Here is a 20,699-nt window from a genome sequence, read left to right as displayed (position 1 = left end):
AAGGACACAGGAGCTCTCCCAATAAACAAACCCAAAAGTAGTGTCAGAAAGTAAGGCAGTGCAAAGAAAAAGATAAACAAAGCTGAATAAATCTGAGCAAAAAATCAATAAATTATGTACTATTGGATTTTAAACCAAAGTATCAAATAGATATCCATGAGTCCATATTGATATAAATAAATGATTAGATGGGGAGAAGAGACAAAGCTTGTATGCAGAAGAATCCTGAGTAATTTATGTAGATACAGAATCCTCAAGGATGTGTATAATTTCCTATTGTGAATATTCACTATACTTGACTTTGGCCTTTATTTCCTAGCCCTACACTTACCTGGCTTTAGACTGCCTGGGTAAAGAGACTTGGGTTCTAATTCCAAGTTGGACACTAACCAATTGTACCCTTCAGGCCACTCTCCAGACATCAGTGCCCTTACCTGTGAGCTGAAGAATTTAGTAACATGGTCCTAAGTTTTCCTCTTGTTCTATCAAAGCGCAATTTTATATTTCAAATTTGGAATGTTGACTAAAACAACCTCATACAATAAGAACACTGAAAATAATAAAAACCCTACAAAAATCAAAGGCATTAGTTACTTGTTAGGCTGGCAGCCTTCTCTTACTAAACAGGGAGAGAAGCAGAGAAGAGTGTGTATTAATAGGTCTGATTCACTACCTGAAGCTCAGAGACGGAAGACAGAAAAGAAAATAAGGCATTTTAAAATTATTTTGGCAGTGAAAGTAAGAGAAGAAAATAGGAAGTGATTAAAACTACACATCAGCCAATGTAAGGCAGAAAGAGGAAATGTGCACGTGCACACACACACACACACACACACACAGAATTGTAAAATGCTTCAAAATAACCACAGAAAGGGAAAAAAGATAATTGTGAAATGAGGGCCCTGCAGCAGGTAGCACAGAAAACAGAATCAGGCTTGCCAAGGAACATGAAGAGCCTCCTTTTCCTCTGAGAGGAAGGAAGGACAAGAGGAGTGACTCGGAAAAAGGGGTAGGTAGGGGGATGTTCTTATATAAGGTGGCACATAGAAAAACAGGATACTCAGTTAATGTGGACTTTAATGAATGTGTCCCAAACAATAAAAAGTCCCTCCAAAATACTCATTGTTTGCATAAAACTCAAATGTAACTGGATATCCTGTATCTTACTGGGCAATCCTCCTCATATTTTGATCTCAGTATTTCCCTAAGGACAAAGCCAGCTATGAATCTTTGGCACTCCAGTTCAAGCTGGACAAGTAGCCAGCTCTCTACTGGACATCTCTTAAATGACTCACAGAGTCTTCAACATAATCGGTCACTAGCTGAATTCCTGAGCTGCTCAAACCAGAAACCCTTCCCTGATGGGTTCTTTTATCTTACTACCAAAATCTACATCATCACCAAGCGCTGACAAATCCAGCCTCAAGACAGGTCTCAAAGTTCACACATTTCTCTCCACCTCCACCTCTTCCCCCTTCATTCAGGACACCATGATCTCTGGCCTGGATTAATACAATTGTCAAGTATGGAGTTACACCCTCCTTCAAACTTTTTGTCACCCCACAACCAGGGGATCATTTTATTTATTTATTTTTTATTTGAGTGTAGTTGGCTCACACAGCAGTTTCACATATACCACAGTGGATCATCTTATTTCCCTACTTATAAGCCCTTAGTTCTTCCCCTTAAACTTCATGCATAATCAAATCTGTTGCCATGGCCCACGAGGCTGAATGTGACCCTGCCCCCGTGTACCCCTCCTCTGCACCCTTGTGTCACTTTTCCATGCAGCATCCTGTGCTCCAGTGGCTGTGGTCTTATTTTCTTGAACATGCTAACCTTTCCTCCCTCGTTAATGCATTAGCACACTAGGCTGCTCCTGGCTTTCTATGAGGCTTTATGTAAACAGTATCTCTACAGAAGACTCCTTATCCACAGTTGGCCTAACAAGCTGCGCACAGATTTGACTTCCTCTAGTAACACCAACCTGGAGAAAAGACAGGGGTGACTGAAGAACAAATTTTTAAGCCCTGCAAAAATGAATAATGAAAGCATGATCCAGTCTGTAGTATCTCTCACCCTATGCTTCCTATGAAGTTTCTTTTCCAACTCAACCAGTTTACTCATTTTCTCAGCTCATTTTACAGATATGAATTTGCAAACATCTTTTTCCTTAGTATGTTCATCCCCTAGGTTTTGAATTTCCCATATGCCACTTTTCTTTCAAGTCCAACCGAAATTCTAACTGCCCCTTGAAATTCTGGGGCATCCCTCCTTCCGTCATCTCTGGGTGCTACGTGGGGAGGCAGAGGGAACACGCCATCACACATTCTTGGTTTCAGTCCCACCTTTCCCACTGACACACTCAGCTACCTAACTTCTTAGAGCTTTAGGTTCTTCAACTATGAAAAATGGATCGCAGGATGATGCTTATAGTTTTAGAGGAAATAAAACAAGATATAATAGCATAGTTCCTGGAACAAAGCAGACAATTTACATTAGTTTCCATTTTCCCTTTTTCATGCTTCACACTTAGACTATGTCATCACAGGATCTGATAACATAGATTCATTAGAACAAAAGGATAGGATGTAAATTAATAGGATCCTAGGACCAGCAGAAATCTTCAAAATCATCAAATCCCTGAGTAGCACCTGCCTAGGTCATTCCAGACCACTCCAGAGGACCAGTTTTCCTTTTCTTTAATGCCTCTGGGCATTAATGCTATGAACTTGTCTCCAAGAGACTCCAGAAGGAATTAGAAGCTGAGATTTATTCTTGTCTCATTGTGGAGCACTTTGGAAGCTGGATGCCCTCCTCTCCAGTATTCTCTTAAGATCTACCAGCTGCATACAGATCATCTCAATCTTTTCTACGTATTGAAGATTTTGGTAAACTGGGAGTACTTTGTTCTATTTACTCTTTAAGGCAGGTATTTTTGAATTAATGATACTGGTATCAATTGATATTCATAATGGTTTCCAAATTACTTTTCTGTTGATACAAAAAGGAATAGTTTCAACTCCCAAAATGTTTTACTTTCAAAGTCTAAAAAAATAATTTTGAATACACTTTAACCAGAAAAAAAAAAAAAAAACCTTACCCTTTTCTCTTTGGATAATAGCAAGAAAGGATTCTCAATGGAAGGGAAGGTCAAGATTCCCTTCTCACTCTTCCTTCTTCCAAGGAAAGGTTCTTCATCCGCTGGAGAGCACCAGAACTAGAATCACCTTTCAGGTTGTTTGGCAAGCAACATGGCTTCCCATGTGAGCTTGAAAGAGGAAACCCAATCTTGTAAGGGGATTTGGTTCTAAACAGTATATTGGTTTCTGCAGAGAATTCTTTAAGGGGAGGGAAGGGGATGGCTGGATCAGCGAGGCTGGGGCACTCCGGAGGCCTATCAAAGAGTTTAATTTATTTGTATTTATTTTACATTTATGCTCAGCAGGGGAACCTCTTGAGGAAAGTACACTGTGCATACATACTAAATATCAGCCAAATCGGTTTCCACGTTCATTCTCCTCATAAAACACGATTGGAGCACAATAAATATGGAAACATAAAATGCATTAAATTAAAATGTTATTAGTTAAAGCAGTTATAGGAACTTCTTATACATAATCATAAGGGCCCTGGCTCCCGTGGGAACATGAGGCAGGATGTTTCAGGCAATTTCTCCCATGGAGACTTAGGAGGCATCAGGCCCTATAAAACCCCTGTTGGTTAAAATAGATTCCTATCAGCCACTGAAAAGATCTAAACTATCATTACCTCACATGTCTCATGTCTTATATGATAGACATGGGGATAGAAAAGACAACAAAAGCCAACAGAGAAAGTGTGCCCTCCATTTCAGATGGGAGTTCACCAACATAAATGTGGGAGGGAACGAACTTCTAGTCTTATCCTCTGTAAGTAATATAATTGTATATAAGACCAACGAAAATGTAATATATTTTAATGTATCCCTTCAATAAACTGCTTCACTGTGACATTGGACAAGGCTTTGATCCTTATACTTCTTGCCCCAATAATCTAGGACAGGGGGTGGGGTCTTTAGGAAGGGACCCTTTCCAGGGTTAGATGGACCTGAATTTGTAATCCCACATCCACCAATTAACAGTTTCCCAAACTGCTCTGAACCTTTTCCTTTAAGTTTTAGATTAAACGGTTGGTGACTGGGGTGGGAAGATAATGGCTATCTAATGACAATTCATGGGATAACAGGTATAGCAGCAGACTGAGGAGCTACTGTCATTGATAGCACTTATTGTGCACCATGCACATGCGAAAACATTGGCAGCAGGAATACAGGGATATGAGCTCAAAGAAGGCGACTAATTGTTTCTCAGGCATCTACCAACAGGCAAATAACACAACAAAGCTTTGTTAAGCGTCCAGAGACGTAGGAGATAAAATCCCAGCCCACAGGCTTCTTTTAAAAGGGGGAGACAAGTCTAACCCACTCAACAGTATCAGAGACAGACAGTGTCAGAAGCACACATACGATATCTGGCAAAGAACAAACATGGATCAGTGGATTGGAGCAGTGAGCAAGACTTCATAAAGTAGATGTGCAGGGGTAGGAAGGGCAGGGAAACCAGGAAGGTGCAGAAAGGCATTTCAGAGAGCATGAAGAGTGTGAAAACACACTTTGAGTCAAGAAGCATGCAGCAGCACATTTGGGGTTCAGGGAAGAAGCCAGCAAGGCTAAAGTAGAGGTTTTATCTATACGTGAGCAGGAAGAAAGCCAGGCAGCAGGGGCTGGGCTTGGAGCCACATAAATTCTGGAGCCCCGGGAAGTCCCTAAAACAGAGGGCAGTTAAGAAAGAGTCTGGAGTGACAATAAATCATGTTTATTAGTTGTTCCAGTGTGGTAAAGATTTTAGTAAAAACCACCTACGATGGTGATTAGAGAAGGCAAGATGCCCTGGGAGGGAAGGCTTGCAGGAGCGAGGCCCGTGGATCTGTCCCTTAATTATTCTGCCCAGCTTCCAGAGGGGAGCGTATACAGCACTCATTGGCAAACCATTCTCCACAATTCTTTATGGGTTCAACGATTAGCTTAAATTATTGAAGAGGTAAGCTAGGTCTCTTCATGCATCGTTAATGAGGCACATTGTTTCTTTATTTCCTATTCCCCCACTTCCCCCAACCAACAAAGATTTACTCTTTCTTTGCCCAGGACCATTCAACTTGTTGTTCTCTAACCTATAGAGCTCGAGAAAATAAGCTTTTCAAAAGCCCCTCGGACGGTGTGGGTGTAACTGCCCTGAGAGTGTATGTGTTACCCAACTAATAAGTCCAGTGACTCACCGTCTCCCAGGCCAGGAGGTCTGAGCAGAGAACCTTCTAGAGGAGGTCACAGAGAGGGTGGTGCTGGTTGTGAAGCATGAAGTGCCACGGACAAACACTCAGCTGTGGGATTGCTCAATGCGCGGTCTTGGCGGAGGCCTGGCACTTTACTGGGAGCGCTGAACCGCTGACCCGGTGGGGCAGGTGAGAGCAGTTGAAGGCAGCTCCAGGGACGCGATGCTTCCTTAGAAGGAAAGGAAGGAAGGAGCCAGGACTGTGGTTCTTGCTGTTCTCCCCCCGGGGCTGCTGTAGTGGAGCAGCCCTCAGTGAGAGCCCAGAGGTGCAGACCGGGCCGGACCAGGAAACACGGCACTGAGAAACAAGAGCAGAGGTAGCCAGGAAAGAATGTGGCTTCTTTCCCCAACGCAACGGTTCTCAAAGTGAGAGGGCCAAGTCAGCAGCGTCGGTTTCACCTGGGAACTCATTGGAACTGTAAATCTTCACCCCCGCCCCTCCAGATATGCTAAATCAGAAAGTCTGCTGGTGGGGCCGACCTATCAAGGTTTAACAAATCCTCCAAGGCAACTCTGATACAAACCGGAGCTTGAGAACTACTGCCCGAGGGAATAAACTCTCCTGAAAACTTCTTTCTCTGCTAAGGGTCTGTGACTTAACCCAGTTCACCCAGCACGTGGACTACGAGCTGAAAGCAGAATTCAAGGGTCCTACTTCCCACTCAGTAATCTTTCTACAATGACTGGATGAGTCTAATCCAGCACGAATGAAAACCAGTATTAAAATGATGTTATTTCAAAACGTCCAAAGGTGGTTGATCGGAAAAGTTAGAGAAATTGTTCTAAAAAACTTCCCATCTGTTATGGAATTTCCTGAATTCTCCAGTGTTTTGAAATACAATTAGAGATTTCACTTCATTCTAGGCATTATTGTTCTGGAATAAAAGGCACTTCAGAATGATGTAGTGTTTTATACATTTTTGGAGGTAATCATCTGGTTGATCGTTTTGCATCTCAGCAAAGTAGAAGACGTATCTTTTCTGGAATGAATAAATAGATGTTTAAAATGAGCGTAGTCACATAGACTGGCCTGCCACCCACTAGTTCTGGTATTGACCCTGTTGGAGATTAGGAGTTGGTTGACGTTAGTTTAGTGGAAGCATTCTGTTTGTCCAAAAATGTGGTGCATTTAGGAGTATACCAAGCTAAACACAACCTGCAACCAACCTGCAAAGAAATTTGGATTTATTTAAAGGAAAAACGTCAGGAAATATACCCAACAATATTCAAGGATAACTGACATGATACAGACTAGAAAGCCAACAGAAGGCCCCACGATTCCTTATTTTCATTTAGTCCTAATTGGAGAACTAGCCCTGTGCATTTTCCTTTATTTTCCCGTGATATAAATATTGCCTTCTCAAACGCATATTCTCCCGATGCTCTATTATGTTATTCATGCCTTTTCTCACCTGCTTCTGCCTGAATGTCTTGATTCAAGTCGACCATTTATTGAAATTACATTTCAGAAATCAAAAGAGCAGCTCTTGTAGGGGAAAAAAACTGGAGGGGGGGGCCTTGAGGGTGGGGCTGAGAAGTGGTGTGTGCAGGTAATTCCACAGGAAACAATTGATGCTCGTCTACAATAGGAAATGAACGAGATGAGTTTTTCCCCAGTCCTCTGGGGAAATCATTCAAATATACACTCTTATCAAACTCTAATAATGTTCTTGCTTCTGCCTGTTTGCTTTGATGAAGCTGATAATAACAGAAATCTACATTTATTTGCATTTTTCTACTAGAAGTCATTGAAGCATCCCAGAGCATAATTTTAAAGTGCATATGCCTATAAGTGGCAAAAGACATGAAGTGTCATACCAATGCAGGCAGAGGAGTTCAGAAATGGAATTCATTACAGGAATGAGCTGTGAGCCTGCCTCCCTCTGTTTGGTGCCCTTGACCTGAGAAGCAAGGAAGGAGAGATCTTTTTTAAGCCTACTTTAGGCTAAAAACTAAGCATTTCCCCCCAGTAGTGCAACTACTCTTGCATTTCCATTACTAGCTACCCTCTCCCCCCAAACACTGATAGAAATTATGTAGGCACACCAAATAACAGTACTGAAAGAATTCAGTGAAACATATCAGAAAGGTTTTACAGATCGGCTACTCCTCCATTCATTCCCCTGTACAGATTTGACAAACGTATCCCAGAGAATATAAATGACTTTTCCAAGACCACAAAGCAAACTGAAAAACAGAGTCGAGGGCAGAAGGAAAGCTGTCAGATCCTTACTGCTGCCAACCCCATCCCCACAACATCCCCACGGCACTGCCCTCAGGCTCAGAGCTCAGCCCAGGGAATCCTTCTGTTTAATTTTTGAAATCCCATTTTTAATTTTATACTTTTTGATACAAGTCATCATTTTTACTTTGATTGAATCCTCATGAAAGAACATTGGTCCTTTCTAGTTCTGCAGTGTGGGGATTCTGTGAGTCAGGTTAATTTACGTGAGACAATTCTAAAACCATCCGCGGGAGCCCAAGCAGAACTAAAACAGACATTGACAGTTTTAGAGTCAGTTACTCTCTCCTTATACATTTGTAATTTTGTGATTTACTTTTTAGGGGTTGTGCAGTGCATTGTGGGGAGAAATAACTTTACAGATAATTTAGAGCAGAAACTTGAGGAAACTTGAAAGGAAGAAAGGCAAAACCTCAGTTAATTCAAGAAGCAAAACAAAACGTTCTTCTACAAAGCACAGAAAGTCCCCATCAGTTTTTCAGCTGAATTCATTTAGAGACTCTCTCTTTTCTTTTCTTTTTTTTTAATAAACATTTATTTATTTATTTTGAGAAGGAGAGAGAGAGAGAAAGAGAGAGAGAGAGAGAGAGAAAACACATGCAGGAGAGGGGCAGAGAGAAAAGGAGAGAGAATATCCCAAGCAGGCTCCAAGCTCAGTGCAAAACCCGATGTGGGCTCAATCCCACAAACCATGAGATCAGGACCTGAGCTGAAATCAAGAGTCGGACACTTAACCGACTAAGCCACCCAGTGCCCAGAGACTCTTTTCAAATGAGAAAGGGTGGCTGGCTTTGTGGCTATGAATCCCAGTACCGCACTTAATAACTGTGTGACTTTAGGTAAGTTACTTAACCTCTCTGTACCTGAGCATCCTTTTCCATGAAAGAGACAGTAATACACACTTAGATATTTGTTGTCGTGAGTAATGAGTTCATCCGTGTAAAGTTCTCAAAACAGCATGGGGAAATATAATAAGTTCTCAAAGGTGTTAGTGATTCTTTTAGCTGTTATTCATGCTAAACACAATGTGCACCAAGTAGGAAAATTCAGTTTTCTACAAAACATTGAATAGTTTATGGAACTCTCCAGGGCACAAAACCTTTTTCTTAACTTGACTGTATTTCCCCATCACACCAAACTATGAGGAAGGTGAAAAGATCATCATGTCCCTACTGTATATATCACACAACTGAAATAAAGGGAAATACGTTCAGATGTTACGTGGGAAAATGGGGTTAGAACCCCTGAGTTGGAAACATAAAGATGGATGGAAATTAAGATAACACACTAGTGTCTCAGCAAGGCTTGACTTTGAACTGAACAAATTTTTCTCTTCCTTATCCTTGAAGCCAACCCCACCCCCTTCACTTGTTTTTCTGTAGAATCCTTTATTCCAGGAACTAGGTATTGATGTTGACATCCGCTGACCTCAGTACTTAGTAAGGACACTCAGATGGCTAGCGCCAACAGTAGTCAGGAGACCACCTTGAAGACGTGAGGACCATGGCTGGAAGCACATAACAGCTTCCTATTGAATCCGCCAGGATCCTGTATTTTCCCATAAAGCCCCTCAGCCTTTTATCCCTTGAGGGCTTGCACTCTTGGAGGCATTAGCCCGCTATTGCCTCCTTTGTCCTGCAAAGCAATACATGACCTTCCTTCTTCATCCCCAAACTCTGTCCTCCTGTTGCATATTTCCACTCCAGAGGACAGAGGTCTTGGAGAACACCATGTTCTCTGCTTGTGCCATGTGTGGTTACCTAAATGACAAATGCCCCAATTTCACCCTCATTCCTGGATCGAAGTTGGAGTGAAAGTTCCAAAACTAAGGTATGAGGTGCTGATCACATGAACTAATATAACGTATTAGTTGTATACTATTGGCTTTCTAAAAAATGTTATTTTTCCCATTATAAAAATAGAAAATAACATGAGTATTAATGATAAAAAAATAAGTCTGGTCCTGTGGACTATCCTGTTTTGGACTCTATGTTAAATCCACTGAAAAATGTTAAGGATTCTTAAAATTGCGAGTTGCAGCCCACATATGCATTGGGAATTGTAGGATTTAGACTAACCCATGGAAAAGCTAAATAAATAATTATGGCCAATCTTATGTTTTTTAAGATGTGGATGGGGAATAGCTGTGTTTCCTTTTGATCACTCCCAGTTACATAAGACTTTCGCAGGTACAGAAGTTTCTTTTCAGTGACCCCATGGGAAGCTCATCTAGTGGTTTGGCATCATTAGACGTGACCAAGCAAAAGAGATAGATGATAGATGGATGGATAGATAGATAGATAGATAGATGGATAGATAGATAAATAGATAGATGGATGGATGGATAGATAGATGTATGGATGGATATATGGATGGATGGATATATGGATGGATGGATAGATGGATAGATAGATAGATAGATAGATAGATAGATAGATAGATAGATAATAGATAGATAAATAGATGATAGGTAGATACATAGATGATCGATCGATCGATCTGGTCCTTCCTGCTAGCACTGTAGTATCAGAGCCTCTGTCCCAAAGCAACCAACATTACAGCCCCTTAGCCGGTTCATGCAGGGATGAGTATACCACACACCAAGTTCTGCAATTTGTCATGTTTGTTTGGTTTGGTTGGTTATTTTGTGTTTTGTTTTTCTGTTTTTCAGTTAGCTTAGCAGTATATCTTGAACATTATTCCATAGCAGCGTATCTGTTTCTCTTTCTTTATTTTCAGTGATAAAGAGGATAGCATCGTATGGACAGTATTTTAAACAGTCTTCTTAGTCTTTTGCTATAACACATAATGCTGCACATGTACACTTTCCAGACTTTCGGAAACACGAATATCTTTCTTTTTGAAGTTTACCTATCGGACTTAATGTGTTCAATTTTCACATTGCAGCAACTCTTATTTCATGAGTTGACCCTTCCTGAGAAAGTCTTCGAATATTCTCAGCATTTTGGTAGCCTTCGTTTTACTCTTTGGGGAATGAAACAGCCATTAAACCAGAAGACAAGGAAAGGGTAAAAAAAAATGCAGAGAAGAGCTTTCTTTCTGTGTTTCATTCTCTTCATGTTGATGGGGGTCAGCTGTGGGAGCAACAGAACATTGTAGCCATATACCTGAATACTATCATGAATATAGATGCCACATCTTCTTTTAGGGCCATTTGAACACCATCTAGCAGATGAAAATGATAAGAATAAGACCAAGAACCTACATTTTAAAAATTCTTAAAGCAATCTCACCCGGTAATCAACTATTTCTTTGTAAACTTTAGAGCAACTCTGTTAATGCATGAAACAAAAACTTTTTTTTTTTATCGCTCAACTTGTTTTAAGTTAATCCCATTATTTATCAAGGTATGACTTATCTGTAGTAAAAATTGTCTTTTTTAACTGTTTATTCTGTTATACTCTCCCATCATTATAAGTAATACTTCACTGTGTGGGTTTTTCAATTTTATACTTATTTGTTTTCTTCTGCTTAAAATAGCTGAAGATTTTTAGCTCTATTCCTAAAACATTCCTATACTTCATACAATCCTTCTTCCATCACTACTACTGAAACAGTCTCAACATAAGTATATTTCATTTGGGAGAAAGTTAACCAAATATTGGGTTGTGAGTTATTATCATTATTTGCACATTGTACTACAGAGACAGAGGGTGTACAATTACATCCTTTTTATATTTCTTCTTGTTTTTTTTTCTTTGACTTGTAGTGGCCATTTTGCCCCTTAACTTTGTATGTTCTGTTACTAACATTCTCTTTGTTTTCTCTCTAGATGCTCTGAGAGAGTTGTCGAAGTTCTGTAAATGTTTTTGTGCAAATGCTCAGTATTTTCACACACCCTGAGCACCCATTTGTTTTTCCCATGGAGTCATCCCTCGTGCAGTTCTTCAACTGATTGCTTCAATCTAACCTAGTTGCACTCAGTAGGCTTGGATTTATCTTTCACTTCACACCCCTGATGAGATTCCCTGTGTCCTGGGTTCATTCTTTGTCCTTTTGTTTTGCTAAGTACACTAGCTAGTAGCTGCCTAAAACATAGGGCTTGCAAGTCCATTTTCTGAGTCCTTTTATATGTGGACATTTATCACTTATACCTGGAGCCAACAGTGATGGTTGGTGGGGTTTGGAAATCATCTCCTGTCAACATTTTGAAGGTTTAACTCTGTGGTCTCCTGGCCTGTCATGGCTCCAAATTCAATGCCATTTTTACCCCTCATCCTTTGTAAACTCCATTTACGTTTTGGTGTTGAAATAGGGTGTGATGGGCAGTGGGGTTCTTGGTGTGGATTTTTTTTTAACTCAATGACCTCTTTCTATCATGAGGACACATATCCTCCTATCATGGGAAATTTTCTTTATGATTTGTTCGACAATTCCCGATGCTTCATTTTATCTATTCTCTCTCCATTGGGGGGGATTTTCTTGACTATCTTCCAAACACTTTATTGATTTTTTTGTATACCATATTTTTAATTTTTAGGCTTATTTTTTGCTTTTTGTTTTCTTATCCCCACTCCCATGTACAGTATCCTGTTTTTATATTATGGCTATAGCTTCTTCTCTTAACTCCCCAAAAGAATTGGATATAGATTTTATATTTTAAAATTTTATTCTGTTCCTTTGTTGAATCAATCTTTCTGTTTCCTTCTTTTAGTTTCTTACATGTTGAAAGCTTTCCTTAAGTATCTGGCAATCCTTGGCTATCAATTTGTATTGTAAAGTGAGGCATTAAGTAACTAATAGAAACTCTAGATGAAGGGGAGTTGTTTTTGACTTGAGACCTTCCTAGTAGGGTCATCGGATAGCAGCTCTGATTCTATCAAACACTAACATCTGTATATTTAAGGTTATTCCATTTGTCCTAAGAGAATTTCTGTAGTTTGTTGCTTGGGTGTGTGGGAGTAGAATGGGTGGGTAATATATCTCACTAATCTTACTCTGGAAACTGGCCAGGATAAAACAGGTGACTTATGATTCATTTACATAGTTCCCCAAATGCCCATATTTTCTGTCTGGTAGGTACCTCAACACAGCTCACTTCCACAAACATCAGGATCACCTACATAATTTACGGGGCCTAGTGTAAAAAAATAATGGGGCTCCTTGTTAAAAATTATTACTAATTTCAAGATTAATATGACAAAGTATTAAACAAGGGTCCTTTCTGAGTGTGGGATGCTGTGTGATCGTATAAGTTGTACAACCATGATAGTGGGTCAAACACAGTCTGTCCCTAGCTCTGCGTGGTTCACTTTCTCCAGAAAAGAACAAATATGCTGTCTTCTAAAGAGTTGTGAAAAGAATAATCATCTGACTAAAAGGCAAGAGAATGAGGATGTGGGGATTAATTTTAAGCCAATCCACATTTTCCATATTATATCTCACTTTCCTTGGCTGTGATTCTTGGAATCTCCAAGAATCCTGGCTTTTCAGTGTTCTATGGACAAGCCAGTTCCCTTCTCATAATTTCCTAATTATTTCCCTCTGTAGCCATGGTCTATTCTTCAAACTAAGGTTATTTTTTCATGAAGCCTGAGGGAGCTCAATGGTTAAGCATCCAATTTCATCTCAGGTCATGATCTCGTGGCCCATGGGTTCCAGCCCCGTATCGGGCTCTGTGCTAAAAGCTCAGAATCTGGAACCTGCTTAGGGAAACTGTGTGTCCCTCTCTCTCTGCCCTCCCCCACTCACACTCTGTCTCTCTCGAAAATAAATAAACCTTAACAATTTTTTTTTTTTTTAAGTAAGGTTATCTCTCTCCATTCCATCTTTCAAACCTTGATGACATCTGTTATCTGGTATCAGTTCCTCTCCCATTCTATTCCTGTTTTTGTGTTTGTATCTATTTTTTAACTGCCATTTTGGGGGCATAACACAAGTGTAATATATGTCAAAGCATTTTGTTTTCCAAATCGGCATGTTTAACCAGAGTCATTATATCTTCTTCTTCATTGTATTTCTATAAGATACTTCACGTTACCCCTCAATTATTTAATATGCATCCACCTTTTGCTAACAAAAAGATAAATTTTACTTTGCTAACTCATTTAATATTTTGAGTTCTAACACATTTTACTCTCAAATGCCCCCTCCTGCTCCCAATTCTTAAAAAAAAGGCACATTTTCTGGAAGATAGAGTTGACTATGTGTATGCTTATCGACCCAGATATTTCAGGACAGTGTATGTCTTGTTCCAACCAAATTGCTGGCTGAGGAAGATAAGATATTGAATTTTTAATTGCAAGCCATTATGAAACTAGCTGTTTTGTATCAACCAACATAGAATCAGTAGTTAACGATTCTCCATTGGTTTTGAGACAAAAATCTCAAATTTAATTAGAACTTGGAGGCACAGCCAAGGACTTGGTGACCGATAATCATTCTGACAGACCTAAAACTTGAAGAAATTGGATGACAGTAAAAATTCTTGAGTCTTAATAAATGAATGGATTGTGTTCAGTTTAGTGTGTTTATACACAGATGCAATACCATTTTAAACAGAATTCTTGGTTCCAGCTACAAACAAGGCTATCTCCCATGGGCCTTGCTAGGACTTCACTTGAAATTAATACCAGGGTGCTGTGTCATTTCCCAATTGTCCAGCACAGCTGAAGAGATAGCCAACTATCAAGAGAATTAATTGGACCAGATTCAAATTCTCAATGATCTCAGCCATCTCACAATCATAGAAGCCAAATATAACCCAAATCTCCCAACTGGTAGTGTACTGGCTGTCTAATTAAGAAGCAAAACTGTCTAAGGTGATTTAAGATCTAGCCTCGTTCTACAGTGAGATGGATGTCTTGTCAAAAATCTGATAAAATATTCACAACAACCGATTTGACCCAGATGCCACTCAGCCAAATTGAGGAGAGTGGAAAAAAGACTATATATATACATATATATATATTTTTTCTTTTCTCGTGACTATCTTTTGTTTTGGTAAGCACTTCTCTGTCCTGTTTTATTTCCCTCGGACTCCAGGAATGTCTTCACTACAATTCTTAGAGTTGGGGAAATAAATGAGTATCTATGGGTAAATGTGAGTCATTTTTGTCAGACAACTACTTTGAGGGAGGCAATTAAGATGTTCCACTTGTGCTATGACCTGCCCTACCCTGGCCTTTCTTGAGAGAGAGAGACAGAAACAGAAGTGGGCATCTGAGGCTGAAGATCCTGTTAGCCTAGATCACATAGAACTGAAGACTTTTATGAGGTCTTTCTTCCCATCCGCCTGCCAAAGAATCTCCCAAAGGTTACTCTCCCTGAAATTTAGAGCTGCTACCCGTTTACTCTTACAAAGAAAAGTGTATCATTCTTATTTATCTGACAAGGGAAAATAATCCTAAACATTATTTTTTTAAATTTTTTTAACATTTATTTTTTCATTTTTGAAAGGGAGAGAGACAGAGCGTGTGCTGGGGATGGGCAGAAACAGAGGGAGACACAGAATCTGAATCAGGCTCCAAGCTCTGATCTGTCATTGTCAGCACAGAGCCCAATGAAGGGCTGGAACCCATGAATCATGAGACCATGACTTAGCCGAAGTTGGACACTCAACCGACTGAGCCACCTAGGCGCCTCTCCTAAACATTCTTGGTTCAACAAATTTAGGTTGCAAAGTATTAAGAGGGTGTATTCTCTTTGTGACTTCTTTACAGAGTAGATTTTCATTGACAACATGTGACTTCATGTCTAAGAACAGTAAACTGCTCTCAGTGTAGACAGAATACCAAACTAGCTGCAAAGGCTAGTCTCTAGTCCATTTTGGTGATCTACTCCCTGTGTGGCTTTGTATAAATCCCTTAGGTTCTTTGCATCTCATTTACTCTTTAAATTGAGAATAATGTCATCTGCTCATTTTCTTTTAAGTTGGAACTCATTGTGTTATCTCGGTGTCAAGCCTTTTGCCACTCACTCTATCTGATCTACCTGAAACTAGAGCTATTATCTTATTTTACTCCTCACAGTAATCCTATTATTGGATGTGACAATAATATAGGGCTCAGAGAACTCAAGTTACTTGAAGAAGATCACAGAGTTTATAAACAAGACAATCGAGGGGCGCCTGGGTGGCTTGGTCGGTTAAGCGTCCGACTTCAGCCAGGTCACGATCTCGCGGTCCGTGAGTTCGAGCCCCGCATCAGGCTCTGGGCTGATGGCTCAGAGCCTGGAGCCTGTTTCCGATTCTGTGTCTCCCTCTCTCTCTGCCCCTCCCCCGTTCATGCTCTGTCTCTCTCTGTCCCAAAAATAAATAAACGCTGAAAAAAAAAAATTAAAAAAAAAAAAAAAAACAAGACAATCGAATTTTACACTTATGGCAATATGGTAACCCAATTTGGAACCCTGTATCATACCGCTCTATGAATATAGACAAGCCATTCTGCTTCTTTTTCAATGCCAGGTTTTAATATATTTAATCTAGTGGCACAAATAATGATGCTCTTCCATAGGGTGTGAAAGAGATAATATACATAGAGCATTTAGACCCATACACATGTGAAATAATATTGTTGTTATAATTATTAATATAATATGTTATTATTACACGTGTTTGGCATCTCCAGTGCTTGTCACTTTGGTCCCAATACCACTCATTGGCTGTCTAGAAAAACTCTAGCTTAGGTGTATGCAGGACTCTGCAATCAGGACTATCATGTTCAGAGGATTTGGAGGCCCGCTGTGTGAGCCCTATTGTCTTTTGGAAGTTTCATCAACCATTGCTAGCTGAAGGCTGAGCACTGCACACTTTCATGGTTTGTATTAGCAAGGAGAAGCCTTTCCTCTTACCCAACCTCCCACTGTGACACCAGAAAGCATTTAGACAACCGCAGCTGGTTGTCCTTATCTCAGATTTTAGGAGATCTCACAAAGACTGAATAGGCTCTCCGTATTTAGGGCTTAACGAGGAAGAAGACAATTTGGGACAGCATACAATCTGTGATTAATGTTAGTAGCTTCCCTCCTTTTATTTCCCCCACTTGGAACGACAAAACTAGAGACACTACACTACTTCTCAAAAGGCCAAGCACTGTAAGACAGGTGCAGGTGGAGTGATGTTCTGGTGACCAGAACCCATTCTAACTTCCCTTAAACATGTTGGTTAATTCCTTTAAGTGTCCACCTGATGCTGTGAGCCATGACTGGGCTCATTTTGGATTAAGATGAATGCACTTTCTCAGGTCAGGGCTTCAAGACCATCCTGAAAGCAACTGAGGGTTTTAGACTGCTGTTCAGTTCTCCCCTCCCCCCAGGCATCCCTCTCCATTCCTCACCTCCCACAGACCCCGTCATTATCTGAAACTCCAATGTCACCTCCTGAAAATCCAGCAGATGTATTGAAGTTTGGTTTCTGCGGCACAGCACTCAGGGCTTCTGTACAACTGTCAGGTGTTAAAAAACAAAATTCAATTGAGTAGGTCTTAAAGATCTTATTGGCTTTATTGAAGAATTCATGAATTGGCCAGTATCTCATCTAGCAGATAGAAAGGAGCTCCAAGGAGCTCTATAAAATGAAAGGCTTTTATGAAAGCAGTTGAAGAAGGAAGTTATACTACTGAAAAGTGGATTGGTTGTGCAAGGTCACCTTCCTTTAGGGGACGGCAGTCTGTCTATCAGGCAGGTTTCCTCACTAGTGCTGACCAGATGATTCCTGGTGCACTCGTTCAAGATTCCATTCCCGGGAGATGCCAAAGCTACAATTAAGTCTCAGTTTGGAGACATGAGGCTTAGCATAAGTGACTCCATTTGGAGCCTGTTGTCTTGTTTTTCACAAATAACTGATGGGCTGTAACGGTTTTCTTTCAGAAAGCTGCCTGTGTGAAAGAGTTCCTGGTCAAATCCTTGTTACTGGTCTCCCCTGCTGAGTGAGGGGGGGGGTGACCCCTGACCGACAACTAAGAGCCCTAGTTAAAAGGGAGCCTCTTAAAATAAACATGACTGGTTTCACCTATTTTAAAGTCCTGCTCTGCAAAGGGCTCTGGCTTACCATCCTTTGCCTTGTAGCAGATTTCTCCATAATAAACACCCCACATGCAATGAGAGGGTATATATGTAGGGCAGGAAGGCCTGCCCCTATTTGGAGACGGCAGGGTGACAAGTGTGGCTTGTTTATTTTTTATTACATAAAAGATCCTGTGGCAACAAAGCCCTGGAAGAAATACTGGTGAGAAGGGTAAAGCCCCAGAATGAGTTCACTTTTATGAAAGGATAAAGATGGTTGATCAGGGTGTTTGTTCCTTAGAAGAAAAGACAATAATCAGAGGATGTGAGGGCCTAATTTAAGTTTGCTTAATATATATTCTGTATGTATTTCCTACTAAAGTCGGTGTTTTCACAGATTAGTTCCCTCATGGAATTTATAAATATAAGCCCTAAAAAGGAAAGGTCAGAGGTGAAGACAGCGAAAGGGAGAGAGGACAGGGGACATACAACAATATTAGAAGTGACATTTAGAAAACAGAACAGATGTGAAGGCAAAAAATTAAGTAACTAATGAATTCTATGGGCTCATTTCTATTTCCCTGTTTCTCTGGGGGGCATGGTAGGGGCCTTGCTTTAAATGTGTTCGCCTCAGTAGGGACCCTGGCATAGACGCAGCTTAGGTATTTTAACCTCTGAACCATTTCAGAAGAGTCCTTGGCACATGCATGCTGGTCACCAAAGCAGGAGAACTAAAGCAAATACTAAGTTAAAGTAGCTAGTCGGGATAGCTTTAAAAAAAAAAGCACAAGGGTGGCTCAGTCAGGTAAGCGTCCGACTTCAGCTCAGGTCATGATCTCATGGTTCCTGGGTTCGAGCCCTGCTGTCAGGCTCTATTCGGAGAGCTGGGAGCCTGCTTTGGATCCTCTGTCCCACTCTTTCTTTGCCTCCCCCCCCCCCATAGTCTCTCTCTCTCTCTCTCTCTCAAATAAAAATAAATTTTTGGGCTTTCTGTTTTTTTTTGTTTTTTAAAGTGCTAAACCAACCAAGCTTAGAATTTCAATGAGAAATGTCCAGGCAAAACTGTGGGATCTATCAGCTAAGGACAAGGCTGACTGTCACCAATAGCAATCACAAAAGAAAATGCTCATTTGTCTTTTAATTAGCAAAATATTTCACATGTCTTGCATTCACAGGTGGAATTCTGAGAGCATCTGTAAGGATGATGGCAAATGGTTTTTTTCTGGAGTATTTGGAGTTCATGTGGGCAATGGGGAACCGCTTCGGAGAATGTAAGACACATTCTCAATTGGACATATAGGTGGAAAGTAGCTTCCCTTTTCTTCTCCTCTCTCTTCAGCAAGTCTCTGTATGTCGGAAACGAATTTTTAATATTATAGATGTGAATCAGTTAAGCTTTTAAATTTGGGGTCTTTCAATTATATGGAGATTATTTGGGATAAGCAGAGCAACTGCAGGTAACAGTACTTGGTCTCAGCAGATTTTACAAACTAAAATAAATTAGCTTTATTTCATCACATAGAGAAATACTATTTCTTATTAAGTACCTTTATGTATTGGGAAATGATAGCATCTGCTAATCCATAACACCTAAGGACTCCGAATAATCAAAACAGCAAAACGCCTTTAAAAATATCATTTGCTACGGGCGCCTGGGTGGCGCAGTCTGTTAAGCGTCCGTCTTCAGCCAGGTCACGATCTCATGGTCCGTGAGTTTGAGCCCCGCGTCGGGCTCTAGGCTGATGGCTCAGAGCCTGAAGCCTGTTTCTGATTCTGTGTCTCCCGCTCTCTCTGCCCCTCCCCCGTTCATGCTCTGTCTCTCTCTGTCCCAAAAAAAATAAATAAACGTTGAAAAAAATATCATTTGCTAGAAGATGATATTTTCAATGAGTTTAAGATTTAGCAGCTCAGTGTCACTTCCTGTTGTGTAGTTTCAGCCTCATCTGGGGTCTTCAATTTAGCAGTCTCAATTTGGGGGGCCATCTCTAACAGTTTTATGCTGTGAGCTTTCAGCAATAAAAGGCCCACAGTTAAGAATGCCGTTTCCCATATACTGACACAGGTCTAAGACAGGTTGAGTTATATTACCTTGCACAGTGAGGTTAAAGACTTTTGAATGGGATCAGATGTAGGTTGATGAATTTGGGATTGCAGATATTTTCATTACAAGGAGCAGCTGGAACAATTGGTTTTAATTAATCTGAATAAATAGTGGGCTTTGACAAACAAATAATAACCATCAAATTAAACAGCTTTCTTGGGGGAAAACCATCCAAAGTGGCAGTATTGCCTTTGGGCTTTTGAGGGATTCTATTTAACAAGCTGCTTATTGCATTTTCAAAGGGAGAAGGAGGGACTGAGTACATATATTGTGGAACGGTGGGAAGAATTTGATTTACCTGAAATTGCAGGAATGTGAAAATCATAGAATTTTGGAGTTAAATGAGATCTCAGTAGTCATTTACACCATCCATCTCTCATTATGCCCAAAGGGGAAAAAAAAAAAAGAGAGAGAGAAAATTGAAGTGCAGAGTGAGAGACAGTGCTAGAGAGAGGCAGAGAGAGAGCCCAAGCCTGAGCCAGAGCACAAAACTTCCCAAGGTTCAATTTCATATTCATAAGGATGATCATGGGTTATAGGGGTGATATACGAGAAATCTACATTCAGGGCATTCTATTTACTGAGGGATTTAGGTACAACTTGAAAATCATAATAATAAGGTTGGGAAGATTCAAATAACTGGAAATTTCAGCAATGCGTTATATCCATGATGTCCTCAGAGGTTTGAGATAATGAAGCACCATTGACCTAAATCACTCACTGGGCAGGATCATTATTGAGTGCATTGTTCCAAGAGATCATCTATGACATCAAGCTTGAACCTGGGATCATCTTATTCCAGAACTTACTGTTCGGAGGGGAGCATTTCGTGTACTTAGCCATTATTCCCTGTGTATGGACCTCCAGATAATTTGATTAGAGTGGACTCTTATGTCAGAGCAGTATAGCGAGTGCAGCCTATTGTGGCCCTGCCCACCATTGCTATCCTCTCTCATCTTCCCTATAAAAGATGGGCATGGAGAGTCAGATAGCTGTCTCCTCCAGGAGGAGCTCCTTTAATCCT

Source organism: Leopardus geoffroyi, chromosome D2, assembly GCF_018350155.1.
Source record: "Leopardus geoffroyi isolate Oge1 chromosome D2, O.geoffroyi_Oge1_pat1.0, whole genome shotgun sequence".
Classification (NCBI taxonomy): Eukaryota; Metazoa; Chordata; class Mammalia; order Carnivora; family Felidae; genus Leopardus; species Leopardus geoffroyi.
The sequence above is the reverse complement of the archived record's forward strand: the minus strand, read 5'-3'. Positions refer to the sequence as shown.